General features: G+C 47.4%; 1 protein-coding gene across 2 annotated transcripts in view; it reads left to right on the forward strand.

The window, feature by feature from the left end:
• The window catches only part of Vang (Strabismus domain-containing protein Vang), a 154,598-nt gene that overhangs the window by 48,350 nt on the left and 85,697 nt on the right, over window positions 1-20,551 (forward strand). Inside the window, exon 2 of one of the 2 annotated variants that reach the window (XM_037423567.2) lies at window positions 20,210-20,277. The exons of the other annotated variant lie outside the window; for it this stretch is intronic. The gene's annotated coding sequence lies outside the window, so the exon portion shown is untranslated. The remainder of the gene's footprint in view (window positions 1-20,209; window positions 20,278-20,551) is intronic. 2 annotated transcript variants of the gene reach the window in all.

The following is a 20,551-nucleotide window of genomic DNA, read 5'->3' on the forward strand; positions in this document are numbered from 1 at the left end:
ATATGTGGGTACCTATATACCCGACTGACCATACCAGCCAAATGTAGATAACCTATTCGGGCCATTCAATTAGGATAATTTATATTTCATCTGAGCTGCAGAACGAAAAAAAAAAAACAACAGTCGGTCATGCATATGTACCTTCGGGTCGTGGTGTACGGATGCATGGCTGGTGTTCCAACGATAAAGCGGCGAAGAAAAAATGCGCCGCGTGCATTAAGCTGAGGGTAAAGTGAGACAAACAAATATTACAATAACTACATCCCAAAACTACCATGCGTTTGTCTGGTGCGCCATAAAGAAGGGCTCCGGAAATTCAGACTATATATTGTTTCGACAACGGGCCTATATAGCATCTCGCCTTCATATACAAGTGCGACTGCCGGCTTGAGTCAGAATTGGCTGCGGGATCGAACCTGTCGCTTTCATTCCAGCAACTCATGAGTTGCTGAATTGAAAGTAGTGGGCACTGTTAAAGTGCACGTTAATGTTAGGCGGCCTGTTCGATTGTGCGGGCTGGGAGCCGGGTCGTTCATTTCTTTTAACGCAAAGCATTCCTTGCGGCACACCCTGAGGAGTCTTGACGTATTACGTATAAACGCCATACGCTGGTCATTAGGAACGCATACTGACGGAAAGACTAAGGCGCTGATTATTGCGGTCGTAAGTTTCATCTTCTTGCACTGCGGGATGCCGGGACGACTGTGAAGTGAGGCTTTGTTTAATTTGTTTCGCACCGATATCTTCTCGTCGTCCAAAACCACGGCAGGCCCTCAAGGAACCTATAGCCGTGTTCTCGTGCCCTTGAACGGCGAAAGATATATGAACAGCCGCGGTGCGGCTACGCACGAGGTTAAGGACCCCGAGCATCTGATAAGCTCTCTATTACATAAATAGATGACTTTAAGGCGCTTCCGTATCCGCCGTTTTCTTTGATTTTCCTTTAGAAATCTCGCCGCTTCCCACTCTCTCCCTTACCGCCGCAAGTCGAAGAAATACGGGCCTCCTCTCCTTCGCACAATATTTTATGTATCCCGGAACGGCATTCTAGCGGATGGGTGGTCATTAAAGGGCCGCCCTAACCATCAATTAGGAGACAGAATCCACGTTCCGGAGCCCGAACGGTTGTAATTAATTTTACTACCAACAGCCGCAATACGGCCGAGCCTTTTGTTCGAATACTGCGTGGATTCATCCCCCCTCCCCCCCTTTTGCACGCAAAGCAATCCTTTTATGCCTCCGCGAGTCGAAGTGGAGTCGTGTAATGAATCGGGTCGTGCCGCCCGTGTCGTAATTCCTGGCCTGTCTTCCATGCATGCGCGCGAGGCGTTGAATGGTTGTCTTTAGCGCTCAAATGGCCCTTATGCGTGCCTCGCGGGAAACACAGCAAACGAATAACTTTGTAGCGGGCTAATGGCTCGCATAGGGACCAGCAGGGCGATTCTATGGAAAATAACCATAGCAATCTATGCGCAAACATTTGTGTAAGTGTATATAACATTCGCGCGAAGCGAGCGGGTGTATTTACTACCAGGTCTCTGTACTAAAGACTTTCATTTTGCAGCCGAGGGAGTTGGTCACTGCTGCGAAGATAATAAATATTGCCTCGATAATAACGGGTGACCAATAAACACGCGTAAGAAACAGCTGAAGGTATAACGACCAGCCGGATGGGTATTACATACATTGCCTGCTGCAGGAGTTGCAGGCCAGCACGATTTTAGCTAGACCACGAGCATATATATATATATATATATATATATATATATATATATATATATATATATATATATATATATATATATATATATATATATATATATATATATATATATATATATATATATAGACGTGTTGCGTTGTGCTTGAGAACTGGTCTGCATACGTGCCTGGAGGCACACTGCGACCCGAAATCGTCCCACCTGCGGTAACCACATGGTATGTGGTTAGACCTGTCCTATGTTATGAGCATGCTAGCTCACTCCTTCTCTATCTCCTAACTTAACCTGGGTGGACTGAAAGGCTATCAGGACACCAGCAACGACCCGTGGGGTCCCTCACTCATCCCTCAAGGGAGCTGATAGGAGTGGGTTTCCGGAAGAACTTCTCGGTAAATAATAGTTTATAAACGTCTGCGACCACCGGATAAGGAGGCCACGTCAACACCGATTTCGTCGGCAGCAAAACAGTCAACGGCGTGTAGTACGTCGTACGAACCGCTTCATATATCTTGCGTTTTGGTGTCAAACTGTGCTCTCGGGCAGAGCACGTCTTCGTAGCATAGGTCTGTATTTGTCAACCTGCGGTATCTGTATACCATCTCCGTTGATTGATCTTACTGTACGCTTTAACGCTGTGCTCAAATCTGCGAGATTGGCTTGTATGTACATACGACAGACGAATCACCCGTACAAGTGACGACGGTGAAATTTCGGGCTGTTGGCCGAGCGTCTCATTAAAAGGCGAGAACGCATCGATATGTGATCTAGTTTTTCTAGACGTTGCTCTCCAGAAGTTACCTCATTAGAGCCACATAATCAGATATGTAAAGCGCATGTTCATATGAAAGGAGCGGTGGTTGCACACCAGCAACGCTGGTTGTTGACGTCCTTGTTAAATATATAGTAGGAATACAACGAGTTCAGAAATTAAATTATCTTATTTAGACTGAGCCTAGTGTAGCTAGTGGGTCCTCTTTAAAAATGTCCTAAAGGCATGCAGCCCCACTACGTCGCCTGCGGCGCGTTTTGGCCATGCATTAAAGCAGGCGTATACCGTGCACACTCATCTACAGAGGCTTTCTTTCCAGCGGCATCGCTGTCTTCCAAAGTGTGGAATTGATTTTTTTTTTAAAAACGGCTGGGTGGTTTTAAATGGCCTTAGGGTCAATGCGGGTCATGTGCGCATGCGCGAAAGGACGCACGACCCAACCAACCGGCCTCTCGGCGGTGCGCTTAAAATCTCGTTTCTCTCGGAGTGAACGAGAAAACGTGCACCTGTCCGACGTTGATATGTGTGTGAGGTCGCATACAGCCATTCGGGGCTGAAAGTAATCCACGTCGCTTTCTCAACCACGTCGTTATTGTGACGCGCCAAATCGGGCACTGGTGGTTCCTCATAATCGTGGGATATCATTTTAATTACGCCGTCGCATACGTCTTCGGTTAATGTTGGACACAGTAGTGGAGCCATTGAACTCGCCGATTAATCATTTCACTGAGCTTTTACTGTCCCATGTTCAATTCAGCTTGTGTAATTACAAACTGGTTACGTCAAGCCCACAAGAGATGTGCGCGGCGAATCGGAGTGACATATATACGCGCGACCGCGTCATGATCGCGCTTGTAGAATATTCAAATAACAAGGGGAAAAAAAGGGGGGGGGGGAAGCGGAGGGTCGTACGTTCTAAGTAATTTCCAAAGGAGGGTTGGCGTAATGGGAACTTCAAGCTGCTTTTAAGTATTTTTCTTAACGAGTTCCTAATTATCTTGGAAACCAGTGTCTTCATTGGAGTGCGCGACCGATTCCTTGTTCTCGGTTGTTTATTTATTTATTTCCTTACTTCTTAATTTTTTTTCTTTTGGGTTCTTTATTTAATTCTTGGTTGTCATTTCAGCTTTTGAGAAATGCAATATGTGTTTTCGTTGTCCCAAACAGGCCGTATCACAAACGTTGGTCAAAAAGAAACTCCGTCGCAGTCTGTTATTAACACGATTGTTCGGTAGATGTGCGTAAATGGTCCTTCTTTCGCCGAAGCTTCCCAGCTGTAAGTTTCAAGGAGTAGGTCCGAAGATCCTCGAAAATGAACAAGATGCAATTTTTTTTGTATTGGCGGACGTCTTAAGATGAGCGGATACAACAGTTACGGCAGAAAATAATTAATTTATCCAATTAAACTTTTCACTAATGATAAGAAGACGGCCGGGTCAAATAGGGAAATAGGAGGCCATCTTGTAGAGCCGTCGTTGCCTATTTGATATTTCCAAGAAGCGTGTCTACTACTTGTTTGATTTTGGGGTGATCAAGTTTGACCTAATTGGCCTGTGAAACCGGAACTGAAGCTCCTCTGAGTGAAGTTAGCATTTTTTAAAATTAGTATTCATATACCCCGAAGGCACATTCAAAATTAAAGGCGCATGGGAGGTCTCAGTTACTTCTACAACTAACTTGCTAATGGGATCATTGTTACATACAATCAAAATGGTAAACAAAGTTACAGTTATATGCTCAAAATTGAAGGGCAAAAAAATAAAAACATTGGTAACATACGAATGAAAAATTCAATAAAAGGAACATTGCTACAGCGAGAAATACAACTATAATAAAAATTGACACGAAAGAGATAACCATAATGACGACGCTATTTCCGACGATTGCCGCTGTGTTAGTTCTTCTCCATTTATTGACCTAAGTAAAGGAGGGATTATATATTTTGTCAAAACAGCGTAGACAACTGGACGATAAATAAACAGGACACAGCGTTGACTATCGACTCTTCTAGTTCAGTGGTAGAGCATGGAACGCGTTATTCGGACTCTTCTAGTTTCCTTATTGGAAGGGCAGATAATATATAGGCAGGCGAGCAAACATCGCACCGAGAAATGGCGCAGACAGACGCTATGTTAAGTGACGCTGTCTTTTTATTCACTGTTAATGCGTGTGTAATGGCTGCCAGCCATATTTCGTGTAAATTATTTGGCCGCATCAACTTGACGGCATCTCTTTTTCACGTCACACTCACGTGTGTGATCATATCGCCTGCTGGAATGAAACGTTCATCGGCAAATTCAGTTAATCGCGTGCGTTAATGGGTTTGCAAAAGTTCACGATGAACGGACGGACGTCGCGAACTATAACGTGTCACAAAGATCTGCAGGCGTGTTCTCGGCCATGTATGTGCCCATATGAGTAGTATATAATTAATCATCATCTCTGTGACCTTCGCTGTAGTTAGCGAGAGCGGTGTAGTTTACTTGGGAGTATTCAATAAGCGCACACCGTGTGGCTTGAAAAGCGAGTTGTCGCTCAGCGAACACGGGAATTGAGACGGCGCAATTGGGACTCATTCGTTCCACAACAGAGATGTATACGCACTACGTGCAACCTGTCTTCTCCGTATACCTGGATGCTGTTTGTTTCACAGCGACGTGTCGGGGAGTTTACGGCTTTTATTATAGCAACCGACAGCGTTCTCGTTTACATATAACAAAAATAAGATGAAAGAGCCGGAAACGGGCAAGCTTGATGAGAAACGGCTTCTCAAACGTCCATCTTGTTCGTTTATCGCGAACTGGTCTTGCGTTTCAACGGCACTCGACGTCTATATGGTGCCCGTTTGAAAACTTTTTTTTACTTTTTTTTACTTTCTTTATATTCGCGTTGCGATAGAAGTGGAAGTTTTATTTTGTGCCCGTCTCGACGGCGGTGGATCGGCGCCACTTGAGAGAGGCGTTAGAGGCGAACGTCAAGTTAGGTTTGGTAGATAGGTTGGTTGGAGATTATGCGTTTCTACGCATTATACCTTACGCCTGGGTTGCCAGGTGGGAAAGACAAAAAAGAGGCAGAAAATTGAAAAGAATATATATTTATACCTTGTCACACAGTGACCAACTTGAGAAAATGGCTCTAATTGTAGGAAAAAGTAGACGCGCGAGTGTGAAAGGAATGGCGACATCTTTATATTTATCGCCTTAAACTGGAAAGATGGCCTAATTGGTGCTAGTTCCTGTCGTTGAACAGTGCAAATGACAAGGAGCGTCAGAATAGAGAAAACAAAGTACAGGGCGCTAACTCGTAACTATAAGTTTAATCACGTGTGAAGTAAAAGTACATACAGTGTCACAGAAAAAAATGGAACGGAAACAAACGAAACACAAAAGGAAGAAAAAACTGTGATCCGCACCACACATCGTTACTTCGCTCACAGCATTCTAATGGGTCATCTTGATACGCTATCTCCCTTTCCGATAGTGAAATCGAAGGCTAAGTGATGCATACGATGCTTTTTCATGCAACCCGAGCGGCCTCGAAAACTTGTGTTCGTAGCTCTATACATTTGCACATAGTCTTTGTGTAATTGAACATCACCGTCATTTATATTTTTGAATGGAAATGCTTTCGGCTAAATTGTAAGGTACTGCATGAATCATAGATTTAAGCACAAAGTCTTTGAATAAAAAAATGCACTTCTAGATAAGGGTACGCAGATGTTTGCGTTGCCTTTTGGTGCCACTGCGCAAACGTCATGCGTTAAGCACTTGAGTACGCAATGATTCTAAATTAGCGTACGTATTGAAGCAACTGAAAGCTTCTAACCCTATTGTAAAATACTGTGGCAAAAAATGCGCAGACAATGGGACGATGACACAGCGACGTGATTTTTTTATTGAGAAGCAGAGAATGTATAGGTAGGTGAAGAAACATTGAAAAATGGCGCAAGCGCTGTTGAGTGACTTGGCCGGCCGCATTACTTGCAATTAGGATAAGTGTTCTCTTTACCCGACAAAAGCACTTTTCATGCAAGAACACGGGCACAAAAGACCGAATGTATACATACAGATGGTGGTGATGCTACTGACAGCAGTAAGTTTACTTCCGTATCAATGCCGACAAAAAAAAGTTGAAGTGATGTAATGCGAAGCAGCTAGGAAGGAGCAAATCATGTACGTATAACATGCATGTTATGATTTAGATGTTAGGACATTTAATTTGTGTCCATCATACAGTCACGTCACGTCACGCCATATGTTGTATGTAATATATGAAGTTGTGAAGCGGCAGGGAGTGTGCCATGAGCGTGGCGTGCAATTCATGCTGCCCATGACGTGTCATGATTCCATATTAGCATTTGTCATTTATGTTCGTCATTGAGTCACGTCACGTAATGCCAAGTTTGGTGTGTATCAAGCTATCGAAACGGCTGTCAATGCACAATGAGCGTGGCATAGAAATCATGTTGTACGTGGCACGCACGCCATGATTGTCATACTACCACCTGTCTTATACGTTTGTCATGCAAAATGTATAATCATTCCAATTTTTGGATACATTCAGTTGAAGGAAACGTCCGCAGAAGTACCACGGTCATGACGTGTGAACTGTACTGTTCACAAGTTAGTCATGATTTTCATGATATGACCAGTAATTCATGTTTGTCAAACTTTCGTGTTATGCCATACCAATTTACAGGTGTAAATCTCATTTATGATATGGTCTGGAGAACACAAAGTCGCGGGCGGCTAGGTGGACACGCTCAATGTCGCCGAACTTCGAAATGCTTCGCATTTTAAAAATGTGTGTTGCGCAACGACGGCCATGCGAAGGCTCCGCAGTTAACGGGACCAACAACGAGGCAGTCTTCTGTTTTTCTTCTTTTACTGGCGGGAAGGCAAAAGTACCGTAGGTAGAGGCGACTGGACGACATGCCTCGCGCAGAAAATTCACCTCTTTTGAACTCAGACAAGGTTTGATGACGCATTCGTCGCCGAAATAATCTATTTGTTCGGCTTGCTCGGTTGATTATTAACAATTATCGCGTTGAGCTTGTGACGTCGAGGGCGTACGTCCGCCGCAGAGAAGCCGCGCTCACGGTACTCGGCTGCTGAACTTGAAAGGTTGCGTGTTCGATCCCGGCGGTCGCGTTTCGATGGCGACGAAATGGTACAGGCCCCTGTATACTGTGCGATGCCAGTGCACCTTCAACAACTCCAGGCGGCCGGTGTTTTCCGAAGCCCTTGACCACGGCATAAATATGTCGCGGTTTTTGGACGTCAAACGTAGGATATCATCATTTTATTACGCTGGACGTATAGCGTGACTGTGCGGAAAACTGTGCGCCCGCAGTCGCGGTGGTTTAGCGCAGGACGTGCGTGGCTTCCTGCCGACGGCCTCCGTCGTCCTCCTCTCGCGCTAGGAGGCGGCTGTCGAGGCAAGTCGGCCCGCCACCCTCGGCGGGACCTCGCTGTTAATCTGGCGTTGACCCCGTTTCCTCGGACAAGCGTCCCACGACTCTTCGCCCAGCGGTCACCGCGTGTCGAGCGAGGCGACGCTGCTCGCCGCGCCGGTGCCCTTTCCGTGTCTGGTATGCATCCAGACGTACGACGCTGTGTGTATACGTGCTTAAGGCTCCAGATGTGTACCTGAAGGCAGTGTCGTTACCCCGCTGGTAATGCGGGGCTCGAATAATAATAAAGCAAAAGTCAATCAACGTGCGGTAAAGAATAGGGAAAAACGGTTCAATGCGTAAAGTCAGGGAACTTAACGAAATGATGCAGCAAATGCCTCGATGATGTAAGAACACGAACCATGTGCCTCTACAAGCATTGATAGCAAGTGTGAATGAAAGGTATTAATGATTAGCATGGTGGATACCCTTCTTCAAAGGGGATGTTCATAATCATGCATCCGTCCATCCGTACAGTACCGTACCGGACTCTCTTCGCACGTGAGTTTGAATACTGCAAAATATATGCACATAATTGAATATATGCGTTTTTGCACAAGGCATCGGCGCACCTCGCCATCTTGGGCTTTTGATACCGGTGTCACACTGGCACTTTTAATCGCGATCAAAACGATCCAGATCAGTTTTCTTGATCGAGATCAACTTTATGACCGCTGCTACACGGCTAAGCTAATCTGGTTCGAGCTTGAGTCAGATGAAATGTCCCAGGTGGCATTTGCGTGCCGTAAAACATACCACTGACAAAGCTCGACGTACGGTATATCTATGGAGCCTTTAATCAGCAGTGTTATTCGTGCAAGAACCGCTAGAACGTCAAAAACTTTGCATGCAAAAGCTTTGCATTCCACTATATACGATAGTAATTTCATAAATCCATCGTTCGATAAAGTTTTCCTAGCAGTTACCTGTATTGCTGTGTGATATTCTTAACATTGGCTTTTATTTCTGATGGCCGCCGCTCGTACCCGTGTAGTGGCAGCGAAGCGTCAGTCTCGTTGTACGCGCCATGCATGGTGCCTCAAGTCTGTCGCTCCGGCGAGCGGTCAATTACTGCAAAGACCTCTTCATTCGACCACGAAGTGCGCGTACATTGCGACGTAGTCATAAGGTTTGCGACACTCATAATCGGTTTGCTTCTAGATGCTCCAACAGCTCCGAACTAAGCGCCGAAGACAACGGTCGACTGCTTGTCGTCTGCTTCTCCCGTAACTACATGCGGTCGATGCGAATCCTAAAATATGAAATACTTTAGATATTGTTTCATTTTAAAAAGTTTAGAATATGCTTTTTCATAAACATATAGCTGTTTTAAAGCGTTTTTATCGAACTATGCTCGATTTTCTTGTTTATAGTGTTTTCAACAAGCTCGGCTAGCGGATGCAGACGAGAGCAAAATCGCGTTCTGTCAGGAAGGTCGCGATAGTCGTGATCCCGATCACGCCTGATCGTCATTATGTTACCGTGTAGCAGCGCCTAATCTGGATCGTGCTAATCCGGATCGGCACTGATCGCGATTAAAAGTGCTTGTGTGACACCGGTATAAGTCGATGTTATCTTGTTTTTGTACATCGCGACGTGGATTAATAAGGCCATCAAACATCGTACGCACCAACCCAACTGTTTTCATGTACGTATGCGTCTAGCGTAACAATGTGTGTTTAGTTGTTAAAGATTAACAAAGGGTAACAGCCTAGTACGGTGGCACTCAAACATATTTGCAAAATAATCTATACAAACCAGAGCATTACTAGCTTCAGCCCGACTTGCATTAAGGATGTATACACCATATGCGCCTGAAGTGGTACTTCTCGGGCGTCCAATAAAGATGGTGAAAGTGGGGCTGCTCGTACAGAAGACGAAGTCGCCTCGTCGGGGTGCATGCTCCAATTGTACTATAGGATTTTGCTCCTCTGACATGTTACGCACTTTGCTTGTATGATGAAACATTTCACGGGATTAATCTGGTGGAAATTGGGGTACCTATGTCATATGCGGAGCTAGTGAAGCATACACTTAGCAGGTCCTGGAGCCAACACAACTCCATGGTCCTGCTGTCACCGTGGTACTTCGCCTCGTGAGTCACGCGCGTCCGCATTGACACGCCGGTGTTGTCCCGTTGAATTATTCGCATCTTTAACGAACGATAGCAAGAGCTGCTTCTACATGACCTCAATAAGGCAAATCGAGTCGGCTCGTTTCCCTGAAATCCGGCCATCGGCTGAACGCCTCCTCTCTACATAAACCAGAAATTACTAAGGAGAAGATGACACGTGAGGACAAGCACTACTCCTCGCATCTCTCATTGTTCGCGCATTCTTTGAACTTTGTGCGGATATATGCGCGTCACGAGGTGTACAAAAGTTGTCGACACGGCTAAACATCTTGCAAACCGAGCCACTCGCGCGCACACTTCATGCGAGGGCGTTTACATCAGCCTGCCGGCAGCTTTCCGGGTCGACTTGATGGGCTGAAATTTGCCTGAAGCTTTCATGTCGCGCTGTAGCGGGTCTGCCCGAGAGAGCGTCGAGGCCTGTTTAGTTTGCCCTGACAAGTTGCACATGAACATTCGCCGTGGTATAGTCAGCTGCTACGGGGCTCGGCTGTTGGTCTAGAGGTCGCCCGGTTTCGATCCCGGCGTTCGCATTTCGATGGGGGCGAAATGTTAAGCCCTTGTACTGTGCGGTGTCACTGCAGTGCACGTTAAAAGAACACCACATGGGCAAAATATCCGGAGCCCTCTGCTACGGCGTGCCTTCTATAATGATGCCATGGTTTGGGGATGTAAAACCGCAGCAATTATTATGTCTTATTGTTGTATACTTATCATTGGTGCTCGCCTTCATGGTTTTGACTACATGCATAATCGGTCAGGTACTATCGATGGCGTGTTCGCATCGGTCAAACCGCGAGCCGATCATCGTTGCGCTTGTGAATGCATGAACGCAAGCGGGAATATGAACGCTCAGCGGGGTGCGGTAATGGAAATGCTGTTTCGAAGTCGTTTTGCACGGTCGGTGGCGTAGCGTCATCGGTCGGTGCGCCTTGATTCGAAGTAATGGATGAGGTGTTGAGCATAAGTGAACTGGCGACAACTTCAGAAGCGTGGTTAACATTGAAGATGAGAACCGCAGCATTGCTCAGAGGTGTGGGAGCATTTAGTTTTCCACTGGCAGCACCGTGTCAGTTTGCCTAAGGAATAATGCAAGTGGGTCGAATCCGTTTGGGCTATGCTATCTCTACTGATCGTCCGTTCGTTTAAGTGGGCACCGCCTTAGGGACTCGTGCTATCGACGTCCGATGTGTCATGTCTTTTGTCACACTCCAAAGCCAGGTACAGCATAACAACGTGTAACATAGTCATGTATACTGGGGCATGTAGCAAGGCGACAAAAAGGGAAGTGGGAGAGAGTAGGATTGATGTGAGGTTGAGGCGGAAGGAAAAGAGGAGAGAAGAGGGTTAAGCATGCATGGCTTGTCCATGCATAATACAGCATATCCATGCGTTGTAAGCGGGGGGAAAGTCCCGGATGTGACGAGCAAGCCCGTTGCATCCTGACTTACTCATTAAAAGACGGGAAAAACATGAATTAAAACCTTATCTGTGCTATGCTAAGATACGCGCCATCTTTACAATCACGACAACTGCACCTGTGTCGCGCTCTGTGCAGCGGGCGCAACGCTCGTCGAGTGTGCTCTTCCACGATATATGCACATACGTCTGTGCACGTCACTATTGACGCTCTAAAATTTAATTGGAACTCTGCGGCTCTTCTAGCGTGTCCTCCATGGGGCTTTTATGCTGAGCCGTCGAATGACTAACCACTGCATATAACTGCTGATAGGAGTAAGTGTATTTATTCACAAAGCGAAAAGTGCGCAGCGGTTTAACGGATCTGCCGTATGCACTTCGGGAAACGGGGAGTTACGGGTAGAATGTAAAAAGAAAAATGAAACTGGAATAAATAACAAAAGTGCACCCGATGCGTCGACACAAAGCACGCGCTAACAGTTTACAAGTGTTCGTGAAATCCAGTCGATCTTACTGGAACTTTGTCACAGCGCGGTTTAACCGCCGGCGGAGTTGTGTTTTTGAAGCGAAGCACAGCTCGCAGAACGTTGCGGTGCATCTCAGACGCGAAGAAACCATGCCGCTGCAGCAGACCCAGCTTGGCCGCACATGCATCAGCAGCGCCCCCATCCGGCGCCTATATTTACGGCCGCATGCTTGCCGGCCTGCTACGTGCCTCACGTGGGACGATGATGGCTCTCGCTCGCGCCGCACCTAGTTCTATGCAACGCTGACAGGGTTGTGCGATGTGGGGCTGCATGCGCCGGTGCTTCGTGCCGCGCATGCTTGTACACGCATAGCACGATGACTATTATTCTAGCTGATTTATATTCACTTGTCTGAAGCTGTACAGAGAGGAGCACGTGATTGGTAACCAAATGTATTCGCTGCCTACTATATTTAGTTTTGCCATGAAGATTTCGAACTCCGCACTGCTTGAAAACCGTGAAGCTGCAGTAGGTTGAACTAAGTAATGTTGGACTAATTAACTTACTGACTTACGAAAAAAATAAGTGAATGTGTATAGGAAAGGACGGCGGGTTAAAAAGAGTTGACTGTTGGGCGACTTGATTCTTTGACATGGAAACCATCCTGAGGGCGCAACTAAACAGAACACACAGGAACAAGCAGACGAGGACAGGCGCATCTCCTCGTCTCGTGCATGTTGTGCTTAGTTGCGCCCTCACAATGGTTTCTATGACTTCGGGTTAACATGTGACGGCCGCGGCAACGAGCAGAAGCGCTGCCCGGCCGGGAATCGAACTATAGGGATTTCGATTATTGAAAGCCTATATATTCACCGATAAATGCATACATTCGCAGTGGTAATGGCCGTTCGGGTAGCATTCATTGCTTCACTTAGATAACGATTCGTTAATGGTTTCCCTGCACTGGGGTACAAGCAGCAGGATCACGGTTGAGCAAGCGTTTGCGATTGGTCGAGGCTGGCTGTGTACTACGTACCTCCCGCAGCGGTGAAGGCAACTGCCTCTGGGAGTGCTGCGGAGCTCTTGCTCGTGTGCGTCTTGCGTTACTGGGTGCGCGGCTGCCGCCGTTACAGACATGCGCAAGCCGCACCCTGCGCGGACATTCGGTGGACGAGCGGCAGTGCATTGTGTCCAGGGGGGGGGGGGAGTGCAGGGGAAGGAGAGGAACAGTATACCGGGTCAGCGTGGGCGTCAACTTGTACGCCAGTGCGTCCCGGCGGCCTCGATTGTTTTCTTATTGTAGTACTTGCCGGTTGCCTCGTGAATTCAGTTAAACGTTGACGAAGCCTGCTTGAGAAGCGAACGTCTGGGCATGCCGTCTAGAAACGGTGTCCACAGGGAGGTTAGGTCTGTTTGCATAACATTGCCGGGAAAATACGACCTTGTGACGACGCTCGCGACATGTTGACGTGAAAAAAAAGTGCACAGTACAGTGCGCGCCTCTAGTACGGAAAAAATGGGATGACAACGACGCAGCCACTCGTTTCCGCCGTCGCGAGTGTTTCAAATATCACCGTACAATTTTTTCCGTGTATATAGTTGGGCTCCGTCTCTCATAATCGTCTCGCGGTTTGAATACGTAAAGCTCTAGATCTTATTGCTGTTGGTCTCTCTCAAGCCTAAGAGCTCATATATAACGTTGATGCATTTCGTACAAGCTGACTCAAAGCACAAGGCTGTCCCGTGCGACTATTTCGTCATTGTCATCGTCGAAGCTTACTGTCAGTCATGCGACTTTACGCTCCGACCGCCTTTGTAATGCAAATGTTAGCACATTTCAAACTCTCTCTCGTTGCCTAATGCACGAGGGGAGACGCGTGTTGAGATTCTACGCTTCTGCCGCGCAATATTACCTTCGTCAACGTGGCCTGGCCCTTGCACGACATGACTGTATTACGCATGTTTCTGCAAAGTGCTTAGCCCCGCAACGGTGGTCTAGTGGCTACTCGGATGCTGACCCGCAGGTCGCGGGATCAAATCCCGGCTGTGGCGGCTGCGTTTCCGATGGAGGCGGAAACGTTGTAGGCCCGTGTGCTCAGATTTGGGAGCACGTTAAAGAACCCTAGGTGGTCGAAATTTCCGGAGCCCTCTACTACGGCGTCTCTAATAATCATATGGTGGCTTTGGTACGTTACACCCCACAAATCAATCAATCTACAAAGTGCTTACTACAAAGAGTTTAAAAAAGCTCAAGAGTGGTTCTGTGAGGGAATAGCTCATTGTCAAGCAAAATACTTGTGTTCGATTCCATTCCTGCTGTAGTGGTAATTATCATGAGACTGGATCAGTTTTTGTAAGGAGCACAGTGTTTTTTTTTTCAAAGCCAGTGTCTTATGAGGTGCTTAAATGGGCCTAACACTCAATTTTATATCGTAGTCTGTGTCATGTGGGTTAATTCTTGTGCATTCCCAAACAAACTAGCGAAATATTAGCGCATTTGTTCGAGCCCTTAATTTATAGTTGGAAATATTTTTATGAACAAGCGAGCGGCCAGAGAGTCTGTCGACGCTTGCGCCCTCGCGAACCGTGACGCCGCAAGCTGTGCCAGCGTCGGCAACCTGGTGAGCGATACTGTTCCGCAGTGTGATCAGCTGCCCTTGAAATCGAAGTATTTTGGCTTTATTCGGTTCGTCACTGCAATTTAACGAGTTTCAGCGGCTGTAATTTCCGTAGAGGACGACGACGTCGCTCCTAGTTGCATATGACGTCACACGTGCCGTGGCCAAATGGCGGTCGCTTAGGTGGGCGGGGATATTACAGCTCGAGTCTTCTGATCTGAGCTCAAATTTGGGTGCACGTTGAAGAACCCCAGGTGGTCAAAATTTTCGGAGTCCTTCACTACGGCGTCTCTCATAATCATATGGTGGTTTTGCAACATTGAACCCCACATATCAATCGATCAATACCTGTACAGTAGACCGTCTACATCTACCTTTCGCTGAAAACTTGAAGTTGTTGGCTGACCGTAGTATGAGCCCCTTAAAGGCCTTAATAAAATCTTTGGTGAGAAGGCAATTGTACGTATCACTGAAATACCACGCAAGCGTGTTGTTACCTGTGAAAGGCGTCCTTTGTAGTTTTTCATTCTTTCGTTCGCGTTTATCCGCGATTCTGCAATCATGTGAAACATTTGTGTGTTATTTTCCTTTCTCACTGGGTCACCATTATCACAGCATGCACGTTTATTTTCAACGAATCGCGCTTGCGCTGCGCAGGCCTATCCTTCTCACTTGCGTGAGCAGCTCGTAGAGGGCGCGTTTGCTGGCGAAATCATTCCACGCCCGGCGCGCTCTTTCTAGTTTCCCGAGCGAAGGAAACGATCCACGTGAAGTACTATCGTCCAGGGCCGTGCGGGTAGACAACGTGCAAAGCAGCTCCAAGCGAGTCTTTCTGGTCGTTCAGGAAAAGTAAAGCATGTAAAGATCTCTTCGAGACATTTGTCGCTGATGGACAGGATTCACTGCCTTATACCAGAGATTTAGCGGTGAATGCCACAGAGGTCGCGGGCGCGGTTTCGCAGCTGGAGGTCGCACAAAACGACGGCGCTCTCCTTCTCGCCGGGGTTTCAACGTCGCCAGGGCGCGCTCTGCATACAAACTGCCTCGAAAGCAGTCTAGTCGATCGGTGGCCGCAAAGGTCGGGGCATGCGTCAGAGCAGCGCCAAACGAGTTGAAGAACAACTTTGCGCGCGGTACTGACTGTAGGGTTCCTTTTGAAAACTACGGTCGTTTAAAAACGATGCTGTCGAAGTGGTAAAGAGTTCTCGCGAAAATGGCGCGATGCCCGATCGGAATGGTGATCTCAGTCGTTGACATTCGCCACTCTCGTTAAACGATCCCCCCTCTTCTTCCCTTAGCTGGTACGTCGCTGTCTCGGTTGGTGTGAGTGCGTGCCGCTAGAGTGTGTCGCTGCATAACGGGCGCTTTACACAACCCCGAGGCGCTGTAGAGTAGGAAGATAAAGCCGTTAACGGGCTTCCGTGTTCATTTTTCAGCTCGCTGTTTTTCCCAGCGAGATGTGCTTCCATTTCAACGGATGAGGAAGCCTTCCCACTTCTTGTTTATGTTGCTTATTTTTTGTCTTTTCTTCGGCCGTACTCAGCAGAGGCTCGAATGTCTCCCGAGACTAAACGACGTGCGCATGCGTCGTAGGGATAAAGGCTTCGTTTTTGGAAAGAGTGAGACGGGCTACCCCCCCTTTTTCCTTTTCGTTATTTTCACATATAGGGGGCGAAACACACACACACACGCACACACACACACACACACACACACACACACACACACACACACACACACACACACACACACACTGCGGTCCTTAACTACGGTCCTTAACGCGCATGCAGAGTGTATACGTGTTCTTGTGGTGCCCCATACATGCGCAATAATTGCTTTTTAATTGACAATTTCGCAAGTATGAACTCTGAAGCTTGAGCAACATTGGTAGGCTCTGCGGATGGGGTCGGCCGTTTTAGGTACCCGGTGCATTAAGAGTAGACAAACAGACAAACTTACAGACAGACGGACCAAACTTTTTGCGTCGAATGTCCCCAAGAAAGACTATTGTCTTTAAAAGCTTCATCAATGACAAGACCGCGTTTATCTTCAGCCTTCCCGCTCTTTCTCTTCTTTCTTCTGCTGATATATTAAACCTCGGGAAATGATGTACAGTCCAACAGAAGTAAAACAAAATGGCAGTATAGAAAAGGCGTCTAGGGAAGAAAACCTCCACGTCTCTAAGTGCGTCGCTTGACGCGCCGGCGCCTTCATTGGCGCGGAACGATGCGCGGCGGCTTTCTTTTTCTTTTTTTTTCGCGAGAGAGAAATTCGCGGTCCGCGTGGATGATTGCTCGATCGTCCTGGTGCGAGAACGACGTGAGAGAGAGAGAGAGACTATGACGACGCGGGCGCGACTACCGAGCGTCAATCGCGCGACGTTCATTCATCATCGGTTCAACCCTCCGGAGAGGAGAGCCTCCGCTGTTTCGCACGACTGGACCCGCAGAATGCCGCTGCTTTGCGGCACGCCGTGGAATCGCCTCCGTCGCCGATTTGGACTCGCTCATCCATCCGGGAACTGCAGTTGTCGGAAGAGGAGGGAACTCTGCAGCCGCGTGAAGGCGCTGTATACTGGTGCCAGAGATACTGCCCAGCAAAGAAAACAGAAAAGAAAAAATCAGTAGTAACGAACAAAGGAATTGGCTTGGCGGTGCGTGGTGGGCGGTTGTTTCTGCAGTTGCTCGTCGCGTTTTGTTCGGCGCGTCTGTCGTCTTCCTCGCGATATCGGCGGGCTTTATTGTGGCTCGCTGTATCCGCGATGGTCGTTGGAGAGAACATTTCCCCGCGGATACTTCTTTCTTCTTCGTCCGTTCTTATCTTTGTTGGTCCTCTTCATCCCTCCGTTGCTCTCTCGCTTTCGTTACATATACCACGCGCATTGATTGCCTGTAGAGTAAAAAGGGGGAACATGTTACGTGTGAGGAAATGGGAGCAACGCATGTATCCGGTCGCCCGGGGGTTTTCGGCAACTTTCCTTTGGTGTATCGTTGCACCTCCTGGGGGCAAAGTGCTGCTTCCATGCAACGCTATTCGCACCGCGGCTCTGGGAAACTCCCAGAGGGGTGAGAACGCGAAGAGAACGGCGACTCTTCTGCGGAGCAAATAGCGACAAAGGCCGTGCCTGACGGATGGTGTTCGCGGCCGTTCACGATATTGTTGCCCTATAGAGGAGTCTTGCACTGCAGTGTGTTATTTATTTATTTATTTATTTATTTATTTATTTATTTATTTATTTATTTATTTATTTATTTATTTATTGTATACTTACTTGGTTGGCACTGTAGGTTCTGGCGGCTACGAACGAGACTTAAGCGCGGGAAGCTTGTTTCCCAATGAATTTAGCACGCCGTTTTTATTTCTCGTGCAACTGTTTTCTACAGCTTTTAATCACTGCTCTTGTGTGCGAGATTATTAATTGACTTGCTGTCCATAGAGTTTCCTAAATATACACTAACTTTGGCGCTAGTGTATATGGGAGCTGCAACGCACGGCGCTTCAGCGAGCATGGGAATGATGCGTAGTACACGTATTTGTCTACTATTCGTACTTCTGGCCTGCTTCTTGTTCCGTGTGTGTTCGTGCGGCTTGGAGCTGCTTTCTCATGACAGAAAAATCAGAAAATATTCAGTGGTTGCGCTTCACCACCTTATTCTTTCAGGCTTACCATTCGGGTCACGAAGTTTAAAAGGGTTGGTTCTTTCCTTCGAAACCAAACCGAAAAACAGCAATAAACTAAGCCACAAGTGTGATTAGCCGCCCGCAAGTACGAATACTAGGCAAATCCATGTACTACCCATCATTCCTATGGTCGCTGAACGATCGCAGCGCCAGAGTCCCCTCTAGTTAATTTTAGGAAACTCTTTGTTGCTGTCTTTGTTCGTTTGTGTTTAAGTCACGTTGTAGAACCAATGACACCTTTTTATGCGAGATGACCGTATATCTTTGTTTTCACGTGCTATTTAGTTCGGACATTTGTCAACGTATGACAGAGGGAGAAATAATTATCATAGTCACCTTTCGTATTCTGTTTGATACGCTATGGCATATTTATCCTTTCAACATGAATGGTTTCTGCGTGAATCTTCGTGACATAATGTCCGCTTATAGAACCACGTTATGTTGCATACACATTGAAATGAAAACTTTTCCGTCGTGGCTACGAGAGGCGCTGACTAACACTGTCAGGTTTCATGAGCAAAACCAATAAAGTGGACCAGGGGACGACCACCACCGTAGCTCAGTCTAAAATCATCGGGCGCGTAATACCGAAAGTCGCAGGTTGCATTCACTGCACTTTTGTCACGTTTATATCACAGTTATACTGTGCTTGTTCGAACAAAGAAATGACCCCTCAGAAATTCTTCATTCGTTTCATAATATAGTGAGAAGTGCTTCAAATGACGTATATGGACAGGAGGAAAAGGGACTACTGGGCTTGCTAATTGGTCATGCATCTTACACAACATCAAACTGAGCGCAAAAACGACACGGGCGGAAAAAGCAACACCGCGCTGCTGCGTGTTCCATTTTGGTTTCGTCTCCGTGTCGTCTTCGCGTGCCGGGTTATTGGCTCAGTTAGTGAGCGAAAGAATCGAGTTATGCCGTATTTTTTTCTCTTCCCACGAGAGACAAAACCCGTAAGTGATTGCGTCGCGCAGGAAATACCCCCGCATATATATTTTTTTTTCGAGCGGCCTCGTTCTCACTGGGAGCATCGCGCGGCATGAGAGCCCTCGGCCTTCCGTTCATTTACGTTCAGCTGAGAACAATTTGACAGCTCCTTCGCGATCTTCCCCTCCCCCAAAGCACGCTGCGCCGCACAACCACGCGGCCTCTCGATTCACACAGAGCACGGAGCACGGGGCCCTCGCCGAAACGTATATTCACACCTCCGCGGTCGACCACTGTGTTGAACTACACTGCGTCTCTGGTTAAGCTCGTGGCCGCATAATTCATCGAATGCGCGAGGCCACCGTTGTCCCCCGCGCTCGCTTGCGCCTGTTCTCGCGGCTGCTCGCCGTGCTACGATCGCCAAGTGCGCGGCAGGTCAAGACTGCCGAGGCAGCGCGCCGCGCTTTTTTTGCTGCATGTACCGCGGTGAGCGATCGGTCCAGCCATACTGGTTTTCGTGTGCCCGAACGACGCTAGTTCGGTGCAGTACGAGGCCGATGCCAGCTGGTTGTGGCACGATGGTCGTTGTTGCCGATTTCGACGGGAGTTAACGGAGCATGCTTTTAAGTACACTGTATACACCTGCCGGACAACGTGCACGACAAAGGCGGGAAGCGAGTAACCTATCCTGATCATTTCTGGTGTTTGTAAAGCAAAATAAAGGCATACAAATGCCAGCTGCGGCGGCCGCGTTTCTAGGGAAGAAGTCCGCGTGCTTAGAATAAAGCGCACGTTCAAAACAACCAGATGGTCGAAATTGGCGGAGCCCTCAACTACGACGTTCCCCGTTATCACATTGTGGTTTTGGGGCGCAAAACTTCAGTAATCGTTAATAATCTCTTTGAAAGGGCACTGACACAAGTTTTCGAAGCTCAGTTTACACTGTCATACAGTGCCAAACAAGTGCAGTTGCTCGGCTTAACAAGTGCTTATCTTTTTTTCTTTTTTCACATTACAGTGCATTCTCTCATGGCGCACCTACCGACGTCGACACCAACTTGACGTTCGGCTACCGTACTGATTCTGGTGAGTTCACGCAGCAGTCATGGTTCTGATCATGTCAGGTACCAAAACTTCCAAAATGGACGAAGTGCGTCATCAAAACATTCAAAATGGCTGTTGGTGCGTCACCAACAAAGCCACGTTGCGGAAAACGTCACGATATAGCATGTGGGAGCAGGTGGCAAGAAACTCATACCATGTTGTGACGTCAGGGTACGATAAGAAATCAAAGTAACATTTAGAAACACACTGTAATTACTTTTTCAAGGTCTACTCGTGTTAAGCAGTACATTTTCTA

This window comes from Rhipicephalus microplus, chromosome 4, assembly GCF_043290135.1.
Source record: "Rhipicephalus microplus isolate Deutch F79 chromosome 4, USDA_Rmic, whole genome shotgun sequence".
NCBI lineage: Eukaryota > Metazoa > Arthropoda > Arachnida > Ixodida > Ixodidae > Rhipicephalus > Rhipicephalus microplus.